This window comes from Onychomys torridus, chromosome 17 (genome assembly GCF_903995425.1).
Source record: "Onychomys torridus chromosome 17, mOncTor1.1, whole genome shotgun sequence".
In the NCBI taxonomy this organism is placed as follows: Eukaryota; Metazoa; Chordata; class Mammalia; order Rodentia; family Cricetidae; genus Onychomys; species Onychomys torridus.
In genome coordinates this window covers 25,393,170-25,407,732 of record NC_050459.1, presented here as the reverse complement: position 1 = coordinate 25,407,732, position 14,563 = coordinate 25,393,170, and the positions used below count along the sequence as shown (strand labels likewise).

The following is a 14,563-nucleotide window of genomic DNA, read 5'->3' as shown; positions in this document are numbered from 1 at the left end:
AAGATTATTAAATTTTCATTTTATGTGCAAAAGCATTTTACTGTAGCTATAATTAATATGACCCAGATTAGGTAGTGAAATATTAACCTCTTAGATGGGAATAAAATTACATCACTTTCAGACCAGCAAGATGGCTGGGCGGGCAAAATCACTTACCATGCAAAGCCACCAGCCTATGTCTGATCCCCGGAAATCATGATGGAAGACTAGAAAGACCGTCCAGAAAGCTGTCCTCTGACCTTCACATGTACACACTGGCACACGCCGCCACATTCGCCCCATACCAATCACATATGCAATCAGATAAAACATTATAAGTAAATTTAAGACTACAACATTTTCTGAAGAGTTTTAAATCTGTAACTTCATTCAATATTATTTATAACCACTTTGGAAAAACAGACAGTGTAGGTATCATGAATTCCAGTTATTACAAAATGAAACTAAGCCTTACCAAATTTAAGCAACTGGCCTAGGATCATATTTTTAGAAATAGGTCTAGAAATCAGGTCACCTGACTCGGAGATCAACAGAAAGAAAGGAGACACCAGAAACAGTGGTAACTATTGGGACAGAAAGAGTCTGGAGTAAAGGAAAACAGAAACTGAAGCGAGATTATGAAGCTAGCTTGGAATATTTTTATAGCTGATGTCTCAGGATGATTGGACGGCCTTTTTTCAATTTTTAGTCAGTCATATTAACTATCAATGAAGAACTCAAGAGTACAAATTCCCTTGCATGTAGAGAACCGCAAGTCAGGTTACTGCTAAAGCCAAGAGTGTAGTACGGGGTCTGGACACTGGTTAAATGGTCCCCACTAAAGAGCAGACTCCAGCAACCTGCCAGGCCTTAGGGTACACTTACAATAGGAGCACTCAATCTAACCCATGCCAGTAACTAGCCAGGAGCATGTCATCAAGTCAGAAGTCCTCCAAATGGTGAGGACAGATGGACCCACAGAAAGTACCATGAGAGCCCTCAAGCTCCAATATAATGGCACTCCAAGAGGGGGGAGGCTCCCTCTGTTTCTGCTTCATCATTGCCTACAGGGTGAACCTGAGTCCTTCGGGACAATGCCCTATATTATTCATTTCCAGGACAGAGGAATGTATCTGTTTATAGGCCATGGTATATAACCTCTGAAATGGACTCTGACTAATTTCTAAGCCTGAGCGCTGTGCTTTTGCAATGCTTTGCATGGCTGGTGGACACTATCCAGGGTTGCCCATCTGCTGGGCAGAAAGGGTCTGGATGAGTGGAGCGTCTATAAGTACTCTTCTACCAAACTAGCAGCACCATCATCTTAAAATAACTCCTTTTCTTCTACGGAAGTTAAGACTGAGTATCTCAAGGAGAATTAGCAGACTGTGGGTGCCTAGCCTCAAATTTTGGCTGTGCAGGGCAGGCGACTGAACCAAGGGGTGATTTCTGCCACGTCCCGCATGATGGTGATAAATCAGGGCCACTGGTGTGCTTTGCACACTGAGTCTTCTAACTCGGAAACAGCTGCTTTTCTTGGGGTTGTAGCAAAGTATGTGACAAAAGAAACTTAAGGGACCATTGGGCTTGGCTCACAATGGGACCAGACAGTCCATCACAGCTGGGAAGGCACATAGTAGGAGCCGTGTGAGGTGGCTGCTCATATTGTGTCCACTGTCAGGAAATAGGGATGAAGGCCAATGCTCGGGTCACTTCCTCTCTTGTTTCCAGCACACAGGCTGCTGCTACCTTACTCATTCAGAGCAAGGCTTCCCTTCTTGTAGACAGAGTTTTCCTGCCTGGCCCACGGTCAGGACAAATCTCTCTCACCCGCCAGTCCCACAGCTGCTCAGACCCAACCAAGTAAACACACAGAGACTTATATTGCTTACAAACTGTATGGCCGTGGCAGGCTTCTAGCTAGCTGTTCTTATATCTTAAATCAACCCATTTCTATTAATCTGTAAGTTGCCACGTGGCTTACCGGTATCTTAGCATGTTGCTTCTCATTACAGCGGCTGGCAGCGTCTCTCTGACTCAGCCTTCCACTTCCCAGAATTCTCCTCTCTCCTTGTCCAGTCTATACTTCCTGCCTGGCTACTGGCCAATCAGTGTTTTATTTATTAACCAATCAGAGCAACACATGTAACATACAGAACATCCCACAGCACCTTCTCAACTAAACCTTTCTGGAAACACCCTCATGACATTTCCAGGTCATGCTTCCATGAATCTGACCATCAAAATTAACCATGAAAAATCCTGATACTCGATGTGTTCCAGGAAAGCCAGGGCAACACAGAGAAACTCTGTCTTAAAAATAAAAAAAAATAAAAAAAAAAAAACGAAAATCTCCAGTACCCCCCTTAAATTGTGGCTGTCCTTCTAGAAATGCCACGGTAGGCGGGCAGGAATGTGTTATATTTTCAAACCCTTTTTGCTGCCTCCTTTTAACTATGCCACATCAAGACTCCTCATTTATCCCTACGGTGGTTGCCCTCCACACCAAGCCCACAAACTGGTGTTCTTCCCGGGCCCATCCCCTCGGATTCTCCACTCAGCTAGTTATACATGAATAAATCGCTAGAATGAAAACTGAGTATCTTGCTCTGACTGAAGTCTGCCCACGCCTTTGCAAAGATTCTAAATGTCAGTTTAAAAAGAGGCCCAGGTATGTGGCTGTAGCTCAGTGGTAGATCACCTGCCTACCACACAAGTGGGCCCGGGGCCCTGTCCTTAACACCGAAAAGAACATGGATGTGCACCTCACTGAATTTCTCTAACTCCCTTCCCTGGTCTCTTCCTCGAGGTCTATGTTTCTGATGCTCCCAGAATGTAACTTACCTTTTCTGTACTGCTGAGCCAACTTTAAATACTAGTACCTCTTGCATTGTCCTAGACAGCCCCCAGACTTTGGGGGGTGGGGGGTGATGCTCAGGACTGAACTAAGGGCTTCTAACATACTAATTAGGCAAATGATTTAGCCTCATGATTAACCCCATTTTCCTTTTTATTTTTTGTTTGTTTGCTTTATTTTTGTGGAGTTTTTGTTTTGTAGAACTGTGTAGTTCTGGATGTCCTAGAACTTGTTCTGTAGACAAGGTTGGGCTTGAACTCACAGAGATCCGCTTGCCTCTGCCTCCAGGATGCTGGGATTAAAGGTGTGTGGGCCTGGCTCCATTTTCCTTTATAGTAATTCAGCATTTCTTTCTGACAACTGGGGTTTTATACATAATCTTTTTTTTTCTTTTGGAGCTGAAGACCAAACCCAGGGCCTTGTGCTTGCTAGGCAAGCGCTCTACCACTGAGCTAAATCCCCAACCCCTACATAATCTTTTTTAAAAAGTATTTAGAAGGCATGTAAATTAAAATAAACTTAGTATTTACTTTTTCCAAAGCCCATTTCAGGAACACTATACATACTCATTCATTGTTGTTACTATAATAACAATAACACAAACCCTGGCAGAAGCACCTTACAGGAGGAAGGACTCACTTTGGCCTTCCCTTTCAAAGGATTTCAGTTCACCCCGGTGGAGAAGGATGATGGACAAACCAGCTCCCTCCACGGTGGCGGGAGCACCAAGTGGTGGGTGTTCACACAAACCAGAAACCTTCAAAGCCCATCCTTATCACCTCCTTCCATCACCCAGGCCACACCTCCTAAAGGCTTTACAGCCTCCCAGAACAGCACCACCAGCTGAGGAACATAGTACAGGCTTCTGTACTATGCCATATTTATGTATACAGGTAACACTGGCCAAATTATCATCTTTTCCTTTATTTCCTAAGTATAATCCTGAGGAGGGGTTTCTGAATGTTGTGTATAAGAAAGAACTTGAAAACTGCTTTACTTTTGCCCTTGAAGAACGCATGATGAGCAGCAACACAGTAACAATGGAGTCTTTGATTCACTATTAGACACTGCCATCTAGCAGGGAGCCAGCAGATGAGTTATTACAATTTCAGAATTGTAACCCACTTTATTGATCACCTGATGCATTGCCTTTGGCTTAGAGGCAAGAGACGGGTTTGAGTTTTCTATTTTGTTTTTTTGTTTTTTTCTTTTCTAAGACAAGGTCTGACTACACAGCCAAGACTAGCCTCTAAATCACCTTCTCTGGCCTTGGCCTCCAGAATGAGTGCTAGGGATGCAGGCCATTGAATGAAAACAAGAAACAAAAGGACATGACTGCTCCTGGGTATGGTGAGGACAAAGTTTATTGTAGAAATGAGGGAGAAGATAGCCAGAGGCAGACAGAGTCCAGAGTGGACATGACTGGCAGCTGAGCCAGGGGTGGAGAGAGGAGAGAGACAGGAGAACAGGAGACCCAGAGACAAAATGGGCTGGCATAGCAAAATGGCTGAGTTATATCGGGAAAAGCAGTTGGGGGAGGGTAGTCTAACCCAGTCCCCTGGGCTGGAGAAGCGTAGGGTAAGGGCAAGGTATGCTAGCCAGGTGGATCCTGTAACAGGTTAGCTCTGTGGGATGCTGAGAGAAACTGGGTGGAGGCCAGTGTCCGCTTTGATATGTTAATGGACACCTCAGTTAGCCAATTGTGCACCACACGTGTCCTAGAAAGCACATTCTAAGTTCTAAGATACCGTGGTGCTGTCTATATTGGTAGTTGGAAACTTAAGAATGTTCAAACACCTGGGCTGGTTATTCACTTCAGAAACCAACCCAGGCCCTACCTGAGAGAACTCCACCTGGGAGTATGATGGACCAAAGAGTTGCATGACTCTACTTTGTAGTTCGACATCTCTAGCAGGCCCAAGATTGGGCCCAAGCACGTGAGGAGTGGTGCGCTTCATCTGAGAGATGGAAAGCTGCACTTGAAGGCATTCAAGTCCTGAACATCAGCTAGCCTTACTCAAAACTGGACCTATCCGGGTTGCAAGCACCGCACAACACAAGACACTTCACTCACTGCCTAGTCTGCCAGCTGTTTCAGAGCACCGAGTCAGTGGTTAGGGGGCTAATCTGCTGGAGTTGTTACGTAAAGAAAAGGTTATTTCGTGTAAAATGTGCCAAGGATAGGGAAGTCCCAACCAAATATCATTAAAAGTCACAAGATCTGTATCTTATGATGCAAAAAAGAGTGTCATATTGAGCACCCTAGCTGGGAACAAAAACCCTAAAAAAACAAGCTGTGCGTGCATAATCAAAGCTAGCTCTTGCGGAGGCTCTTCCAAAGTATATACTACATGCACAATGTTTCCATCTCAGGAAAGTCAAAACTGTTAACTCGCTGGGCACAGGATTCCATCAACAAGTGTTTCTCAGTGAGCACGCAGGTACCAGGGGCAGCTCTCAACGCAGCGGGACAGGGAGACTTTTGCCTGGGGCCTTGTAAAGGAAGATGAGCTGCGCCCCAGCCCCAGCACAGTCCCGGGAAGAGCACTAAATCATACCCTCGGGATAGCGTTCTCCACCTCCCTGCTCCCGGAGCGCAAGGCTCCAGGTCCACAAGCTCCTACCTGCTTTCACAGGCCACATCAGCTTACACCCCAGTTTCTGGCTCTAAAAAGGGCGCCAGGGTTTCTAGGATCTGCCAGCAGAAGCGGGTTCTTTGCCCGGGGCCCAGTTAACTGTTTTCTCTTACACTCTGCTTTCGCGCAGAGCGGCGGTGTCCTTCAGCTAGCTCCAACAGGCGTCCCAGTCTCCACTGGCCCAGAAGACTCACCTTAGGCTTTCGAGCATCAAAACAAGTCCCCATCGCTGTACTTCAACCAGCCTCAGGGGTGCCCAAAGCTCCGCGCACCCCGAGAGTCCTCATTTTCTATTTACGCCCCTGAGCTCTCCCGAAGACCCGGAATAGCAGAGATGGAATGGCAGGCTCAGCTCCAGGATCACCTCGCTGCAGTCAGCCCGTGAAATCCGGGATCCAGGATTTCATGGATGCGGTGTTTAAAAGCCAGCGGTCCGGGCTTCAAAAAAGTTTGGACCGCCCCTCACCGGTGCATCTCGGCGCAGTTGGCTCAAGAAAGCATCAGGTCCTGATAAATTTGGAAAGTTCTCAATAAAAGCCCCCTGGAGCTGCTCTTCCAGAGGACCTTGATTCATTTCCCAGCAATCACATGGCAGCTCACAACTGTGTAACTCCAGGATCCAACACCTCGCACAGACATACATGCAGGCGAAACACCAATGCACGTAAAATAACAATTATATATATAGTTTGTTTATTTGTTTGTTTGTTTGTTTGTTTCGAAAGGAAGGCTCTTGATGCCCCTGAGCCATGTGGTGGCGGGGAGAGGAGAACCAGGTGCAGCGGCCAAGAGGCCCAAAGATACAAAAAGAGCAGGCAACCAAAATGATTGGAAGAGCAGCTCAGCCCCCTAGGGTAGGGACTGAAGGATACTGGAAGAGCCTGGTTGCCAAGTCCTCTTTGTATTAAATTGAGGCCTCAACCTTGTATCCGAGGTTTGAAACCTGACACTTTTGTTTTGTTTTGTTTTTCGAGACAGGGTTTTCTCTCTGTGTAGCTTTGTGCCTTTCCTGGAACTCACTTTGGAGACCAGGCTGGCCTCGAACTCACAGAGATCTGCCTGGCTCTGCCTCCCAAGTGCTGGGATTAAACCTGACACTTTTAAGTCTCAGGAAACTGTCCTCACTCTCTGGGAGAACTGAAACACAAAGTCAACTTTCACTTAAGTTAAACCAAGGCTCCCAGCAGGAGTTTGCTGTGGTCTCAATGTCTTAGATTCCTACACGTTCCTGGTGCCCACGGTGTTGGGAGCTGGGTCACCCTGGTGACTAAAATCAGTCCTCACTAAAGAGATTCGACCCCTTATGAAAAAGCAGGGGCGCCCACTTCAAACACTATCAGTGTACACATTCAAATCCTAACAGGTATGTTACACTGGAGAGGCTAATTGTAAAAAAAAAAAAAAAAAAAAACGGCATCTGAAGTGGTCTGGTCTTTGTTTGTATTTGTTTGTTTTTTGGAGACAAAGTTTCTCTGGAACTCACTCTATAGACCCGGCTGGCCTGAACTCAAATATCTGCCTGTCTCTGCCTCGTGAGTGCTGGGATTAAAGAAACAAATATACTGTCCAGCTTGAAGTGTACTGTGTCAGGAGACACATGGCTGATCCTGAGGAAACAGAAATTTTTCAGCTGAGAAATAGCCTTACAAATAACAAAAAATATATTTGCCGTCTATGGTACTGGGTGTTGAATCCATGGCCCTTGTGCTAAGCAGTCTATACAGCCAGGTGTAAAGAACCTGCTTTACTCCAAAAGGAATCTAAAATTTGGAGGGTTTTTTAATCATTAAAGTAATAAGAAATTGCATCTGGTTGTTGTGAGGCAATACCTATAATCCCAGCACTCAGGAGACTGAGATAGAAGTATAATGAGTTCAAGGCCAGCCTGGGCTACATAGAGAGACGCTATCTAAAATAAATATTTTTTAAAAGTGTAACTGCAGGGACTCTAGCCCACTGGAGCATGAGGCTCTGGCAGTCCTTGCCCTTCTCTCCCATCCCCTCAGCCTAACTAAAAAAACCATTGGATTGCCTTCCTAAAGCAAGCCCCCAAGGTCTATTCCCTTATTTGGCCACTTCCTCCTCCTGAGGCTGACTACCAGGGTCCAGCAATCAAATGCCCCCTTTGGTTCACCTAATTAACATGCCCAATTAAAATTAATCACCTCATCCTAACACGTGGCTTCCCCCTTTCCCTTTATAAACCACCATTGGCTTATGTGCCGCATCTGTCTCCTCTCTGTCCAGAGGCTGTCCTTTGTCCCTCAGGGACAAACACGTCTTCTTCCCTTCCCTTGTCTCCTATCCCCTTTACCACCACATCCTAGCCCTTTCTAACACAGACTCCCCTTTTCCTCTCTGAAAAATGACACCTGCAAGGTCATTTGCTGCCGTTTTTTCTGCCTGAGTCAGAAGCAGCCACTGTACCTTTTCTTCCCTGCTTAATAAAGGATCTCTCTGAGAAAACAGGTGTTTGGGTGTGATTAATACCTAGTCCAGGGGCCTGGAGGGAACCCCTATTCTTCAGGAATCCCCTTCAGTACTAGTTGGGTGTTTGTTGTTTTTTGTCAACTTGGCACAAACTAGTGTCAACTGAAAGGAGGAACCTTAACTGAGAGGCTGCCTTCATCCTATAGGCCTGTAAGAGAGTATTAGGGGGCGGGGGGCTTTTGATTGTTTGTTCGTTTTTTTGAGACAGGGTTTCTCTGTAGCTTTGGAGGCTGTCCTGGAACTCACTTTGTAGACCAGGCTGGCCTCGAACTCACAGAGATCCACGTGCACCACCACTGCCTGGAGGGGGGTGGGGGGGAGATATGCATTTTTGATTAATGATTGATATGGAAGGGCCCAGTTCCCTGTGGGAGATGCCACCCCTAGGCAGGTAGTCCTAGGAGGTATAAGAAAGATTGCTGAACACGATCTTGAAGAGCAAGCGAGTAAGCAGCTTTCCTCCATGACCTTTGCCTCAGTTTCTGTCTCCAACTCCTGCCCTACCTTCCCTTCACAATGGACTATAAACTGTGAGCTGAAATAATCCCTTCCCTCCCCACGTTGCTTTTGGTCTTGGTGTTTTTATCCCAACCACAGAAAGCTAACTAGAACAGAAAGAAAGGAAATTGTTGCAACAAGCTGTAGAATATTCACGATGCTCTGTGTAGTTGTGAAATGTATGGTAAACTCTCCCCGCTAGCAAATGCCCACAGAGAAAGCACACACACCGAAGAACTTCCATGTCTTCAGATGTCAGGTAGAATGGTAACTGTGCCTGGTGGTATAGCTGCGTCTTGGTGGCGGGCGGCGTAGGGATGCTTTACAGACAAAACTTAGAAGAAATAGAGAAGTACCAGCATTTATAAGTTTGTAAAATAAGTCTAGGCTCTTCTCCAGGATGTCATGCCTGTAAAGAGCCTCAAGGTGAGGCTGAAAATTCTGCGTTTAAGACTCCACACAGTCTGTGGAGGTACGTGGCAGGTCTTTTCAGTCAAACAAAAAGCCAGTAGAGAAGATAACCATGTCTCCCCACACCTCACAGCAGTTTAACATGTCCAAGGTCATCAACCACAAATCCAGAGAGTTTTATTTGGAAAAAACAAAACAAAACAAAACAAGTATGTGTCCAGCTTTTGTCCGATTAAGTAGATTTAAATCAAGAGGCTGCACAGGATGCTCACAGCAGTTTTTAAAGTTTCACACGGTGAAAAATGCACTCGGCTTGGGTTTAAAGGGATTGGAATAATTCACACTGAAGAAAAAAAGAACACTGGCTTGCAGTAGGGTGCACCTTTAATCCCAGCACTCGGGAGGCAGAGCCAGGCAGATCTCTGTGAGTTGGAGGCCAACCTGGGCTACAGAGTGAGATCCAGGACAGGCTGCAAAGCTACACAGAGAAACCCTGTCTTGAAAAACAAACAAACAGACAGACAGACGACAGACAAACAAAACAACAGCAACAAAAGTCCAGACAAAGCCTTACAAGACCAAACCTCCAAAAATTCTATTGAGTTCAGTTTGTTTAGGTCATCTACTTACTGCTGGGCATATGCAGCTGTATGTATGTGGTGTGATTAAAGGTGTGTGCCACCACCATCTGGCTGGGCACATTTTTTTTTTTAACCTTACAGATCTTTTGCTTCCACATTATGGCTTCCAATTTTATTTTTGTAGGTTTTCTGTGGGGGCAAACATGTATGTCTCGGGGTCTGTGTGTGTGTGTGTTTTTCTTGGGGTTCTCTTTTTGTTGTTTGTTTTGTCCTATCCTGGTTTGTTTGTTTTTATTCTACATTATTATTATTATTATTATTATTATTATTATCGTTTAATATTACTATTCTATATGCATGTTTGTATTCTAGTGAGAGAAAGAAAGGATGTGGATTTGGTGGGTAGGAAAATGGGGAGGATTTGGGAGGACCTGGGGGGACACACAATCAGAATATATTGTATGGAAATATCTATTTTCAACAAATATCAAAACAGATAAATGGATGAATAGAATATGATATTCACATATAATGGGATACTAAGTTGTCTCACTTTGTAACCCAGGCTGGCCTTGAACTACTCACTGTGCTTCCCAAGAGGGCCTTAAACTGTGGCAATCCTCCTGCCTCAGCCTTAAAGTCCTGAGCTTGCAGGTGATACTGTCAGGCCCAGCTATTATTTATATTTTTGAAGTTTTGGTTGTAAGTCTTAGCCTTTAACAGCTGTACTATTTTCTTTTTTTCCAGCCCCATTTTAAAGGAAATGAAATTCCAATATATGCTGCAAAATATATACTTGAAAACACAAAGTTAAAAAAAATAGAATTCTATTAATAGAAATTCATGAATTCATAGGAACTTAAAACTTGCTGGTGTATGGTGTCCGGAGGGGACTGGGGATGTTTTGTTTAACAGTGTCACTTGGGGATGATGAGAAAATTCTGGAGATTGACAGATGGCAGTGATGGCTGTTCAACCATGTGTATGTGCTTAATGACACTGAGCGGAACATTTCAAATTGGTAAAGTGATAAACCTTCAGTGTGTTTTGTCACCATGAAAAATGTCTTAACATTTAGCCCCCAATGATCAAACATACACTGTGTCTTATTTGTCAGTACCTGCCATTTATCGGCAATGACCCAAAGACCTTGATGGGATTCAGTTTTCTATGGGTATATCTATGTGTATTTCCTATAGATTTTCGTAATTTAAATTGCATTGCCTCCATTATTTTGAGTGCTTCTATTACTTTGAATTCTTTTAGAGGCCTGTCATAAACAAACAGTGGATGGGGAGAAGAATCTCTTCCCATATTTCCATGTCCCAGAATTTTCTGCCTCCTTCCTTAATGCTATGCCAGGAAGATTCCAGCACCTGGACTCAGTTTATTACAGTTCATTATTTTGCCAAAGTCTGAGGAAACCATCCTGATAATGGATTGTACCAGTAACCTTGCCAGGAAAGAAATTTAAATGAAGAAAAGGTGCCCCTGTGTCCACACGGTTTTTGTTATCCAGATTTCCTATGTCTACTCTTTCCCAACAGCCTCAGGACCTCGTGCCATAAGCACGCCCAGGTTCCTGCCTGTGTGCGTTAAACAAATCCTTCCATTTCCTCAGTAAAGCATTTCCTACGAGAGCAGAGCCACGCTTCACCATCTGCTCAGCCAAGCTCTCTCTAGGACTGTGTTTCTAGAGCCTGTGAGTGGATGTGGATGAGGACCCAGAGAACAAGCGTCATTCTGCAGGGCAAGACCTAGGCAAAGTGTTCAGGGTCTTGTAGGAGGGTGAGTCAGAAGCCCTGGACAGGTAAAACACACCAATGACTCAGTATTTTCAGAACCCACCCTAGCTCTTTAGACCTTATAGTTTTCTGAGCAGGACCCTAACTTTGGAAGAGGACACCTGTTTTGGCTTTTCAGCCTGTCCCCTTCGTAACTGTTACTGGATGGTTTGACTTTTCAAGACAGCATCCCTCGTACCTGCAAGAGATGTTCCTTTCAATGTTGCCATGGAGACCTTCTCTAGTCCCACTGTGCTTGAGTTATCAATTAACTCATCTGATTCTGTCATTTCCTCTTTTCAAGACTTCCAAAGCAATTCCAATGAATTCTTCATCCTTTATGCTGTAATTGTCACCACCACCATCTTGTTTAAATACCACAGCTACCATGTGACCTAGAGCCCCTCCTTCCCAATCCACTTCATCCCTGTCCTCCATAGATCCATCAGAGAAGCTTCTTCTTGCAGTAAATGAGAACTAACACAAAGACCCACAACCAGACAGTATTCAGAGAGTAAGAGACCTTGGAGCCCTCACTCAATCCTAAACCCCCTCCTCTCAGAACGCAGGGATCTCTGTAGAAGAGGAGGCTGAGAGCTTGCAAGGGCCAGAAGGGATGGATGACTCCAAGGAAGTGGTCTTCCAGACACAACTGGGCTGACACACACATGAACTCACAGAGAGTGGTAAAACACACAGGATCTGCACAGGCTCAAACCAGATGGGGACCTAGAGCTGAGAGGCAGAAGCAAAATGGGTTCCCACCCCAACCAGGAAGTTATATACAAATGATGCCTGCTGGCAAAGGAGAGATTAGTTTCCTCCAATGGAGTCTCACTAGGTATATTAACCAAACTCCAGGGTAGGCCTCATGCCTGACAGCAGTTGGCCAACATAACACAAATGCAATGATGCTTTTGGAGAATTTACGCCTCATTTTGCTCTCATTGGCCATTTTATGTCTTGTTGATCTTTTGCTTATAGATTGTAGGTTCTGTTTTGTGTGTGAGTGAGTGAGTGTGTGTGTGTGTGTGTGTGTGTGTGTGTGTGTGTGTGTGTGTTGGGGTGGTGGTTTACATATGCTTCATTGTTTTTTTTTGTTTTTGTTTTTTAATGAGAGAGAGAGAAAGGACATGCATTGATTTGGGTAATGGGAGGTGGGAAGGATCTGGGAGGAGTTGGGGGAAGGGACAAGTGTTTTCTCAAAAATTTTTTTTTTAAATTAAGGTTTATTTATTTATTTTGCATACAATGTTCTGTCTGCATGTATCCCTGCCTGCCAGAAGAGGGCACCAGATCTCATTACAGACGGTTGTGAGCCACCATGTGGTTGCTGGCTACTGAACTCAGGACCTCTGGAAGAGCAGCCAGTCATCTTAACCTCTGAGCCATCCCTCCAGCCTCTCAAAAAAGTTTTAAAAAGGTAATACACACACACACACACACACACACACACACACACACACACACACACACACACTCATAGAGGGTAACAAAGTATAAAGCCATAAATTACCTGCATCGGACTATTTCTCTGACTTCATTTTGCATAGCTCTCCATCCATGCTGTCTCCACCCACACCTGTGTAGGATCTTTGCTGTTAAAACACTAGAGACGGTCTTTCCCCAGGGACGTGCACAGCTACTCCACTTCTTGCCACATCCATATTATATCGACCTCCTAAGAGAGGCTTTAAGAAACCTTGTTTGAAACAGCCTTCCCACCACTCCTCAGTCCTTGTCCTATTTTGTTTTCCTCATTCATCATGACATTGTTGTTCGTTCATGTTGTCTGTTTGCCCCATCAGAATCTTAAGTTTTCTGAAGGCAAGATGGAAAGAGGTTATACCTTCAAAATCCAGGCACACTTAAGAAATGTCACTGATTTCCATTGAATCAAAATTGCAGAATGTGTACTGTCTAATGGATAATATAATATACACACAATATAATTCTTATCCTGAGATAGAAATCCATGCATTATGAAAAATATGAGCTTTTCCTTGGAATTTTAGAATCTCTCTCCTTTTGGACTGGGGTTACAGAAACATACTTTTCTTTCTTTATCTTTCAGCTCATAAGCTCTTGAAGAACGCCTCAAGAAGACTCTGTTGGAGAATGCTTTCAAAGTGAGAGTTCAAGGCTAGGAGATCAACTGTCAGTTGAAGAGGACTCTTAGCCCTGCTATTTCAACCACTCCAGGGCTGGGTGAAGATGAACAGCCAGGCTTTCAAAGTAGTTTAAGTGAATTCAAGGCCCCTCATCTAAGACGTCTCTGTGCTAAACCTAGAGAGCTAAAAATGGCAGCTACTAGGGTCACTTTACTGAAAAACGAAGCTCTTGATAACGTCTCTGCTCCACCTGCCCCATGTCCTTGCTTTGCTTCAATAAGTACACCTAAATTTCACAGCAAATGCTCCTCCAGGCTTGTCCTTGGAATCCTTCCACTTCATGAATGCAGGACAGGCTAAGGTCCTTTGTAAAGACAGGGGAAGAAAACATAAGCATTATTCTTCTCATTCCCAATAATAATGTTCTAACAAGTCTCATTTAAATAGATGCCCGATAATCAGAGTCACTAATTCAAAAGCCAAAAACACAAACAAAATATGTGTGCGAGAAGTAGTCTCCTGCCAGAACATTTGCTATTTCTCCTTGGAAAGAATGTGCCCACTGTTTCTGACTGACCAACAGATGTGGCTTCTGCAGATCAGAGCAGGTGGCCCATTCAGACTGAGTCACCCACGGTGCCCAACCCATCAGAAAACACATCCGACATCAGCCAGCAGGATCTAGAACACTGAATTAAAAGGCTGTGCACTCAGGTACAGAAACCAAACAGGAATTTGTGAATTAAATTATTCAAAAACTGAACTGGATTTGGTGTGTGTGTGTGTGTGTGTGTGTGTGTGTGTGTGTGTGTGTGTGTAGGCTGAGAACATAGCTTTGTCTTAGGAAACTGGTCTACCACACATGAAGCCTCAATCCAACCTCCAGGAAACCCCCATCTTCTCCAAAATACTTAAACACAACATGTTGTTGTGCTTAGGCACTGCTCTGGGTGTTTTGGACAGCCAAGAAAAGTGACATGGTAGTCCTTACCCATGTGGCCCGGATTCCCATTTGGCTTTCCATTCTCATTAATAACAGTAACAATTACAGACAGTAGTAACTAAGCATCAGGCAATGCTGTTACATCCTTCATGAAGGTCACATCACTCCATGTTCACCTCAACACTCTGAAGAAGTTTTTCTTACTGTTCCCATTTGACAGATGAGAAATGAAGACAATAAAGAGGTTAAGCTACTTTCCCAGGGTTGTGGTCT

General features: G+C 44.4%; 1 protein-coding gene across 4 annotated transcripts in view; it reads right to left on the bottom strand.

The window, feature by feature from the left end:
* Positions 1 to 5,765, bottom strand: part of Fut10 (fucosyltransferase 10) — an 85,052-nt gene extending 79,287 nt beyond the window's left edge. For all 4 annotated transcript variants that reach the window (XM_036166543.1, XM_036166542.1, XM_036166544.1 and 1 more), the window contains exon 1: positions 5,667 to 5,765. The gene's annotated coding sequence lies outside the window, so the exon portion shown is untranslated. The remainder of the gene's footprint in view (positions 1 to 5,666) is intronic.
* Positions 5,766 to 14,563: the final 8,798 nt, after the last annotated feature.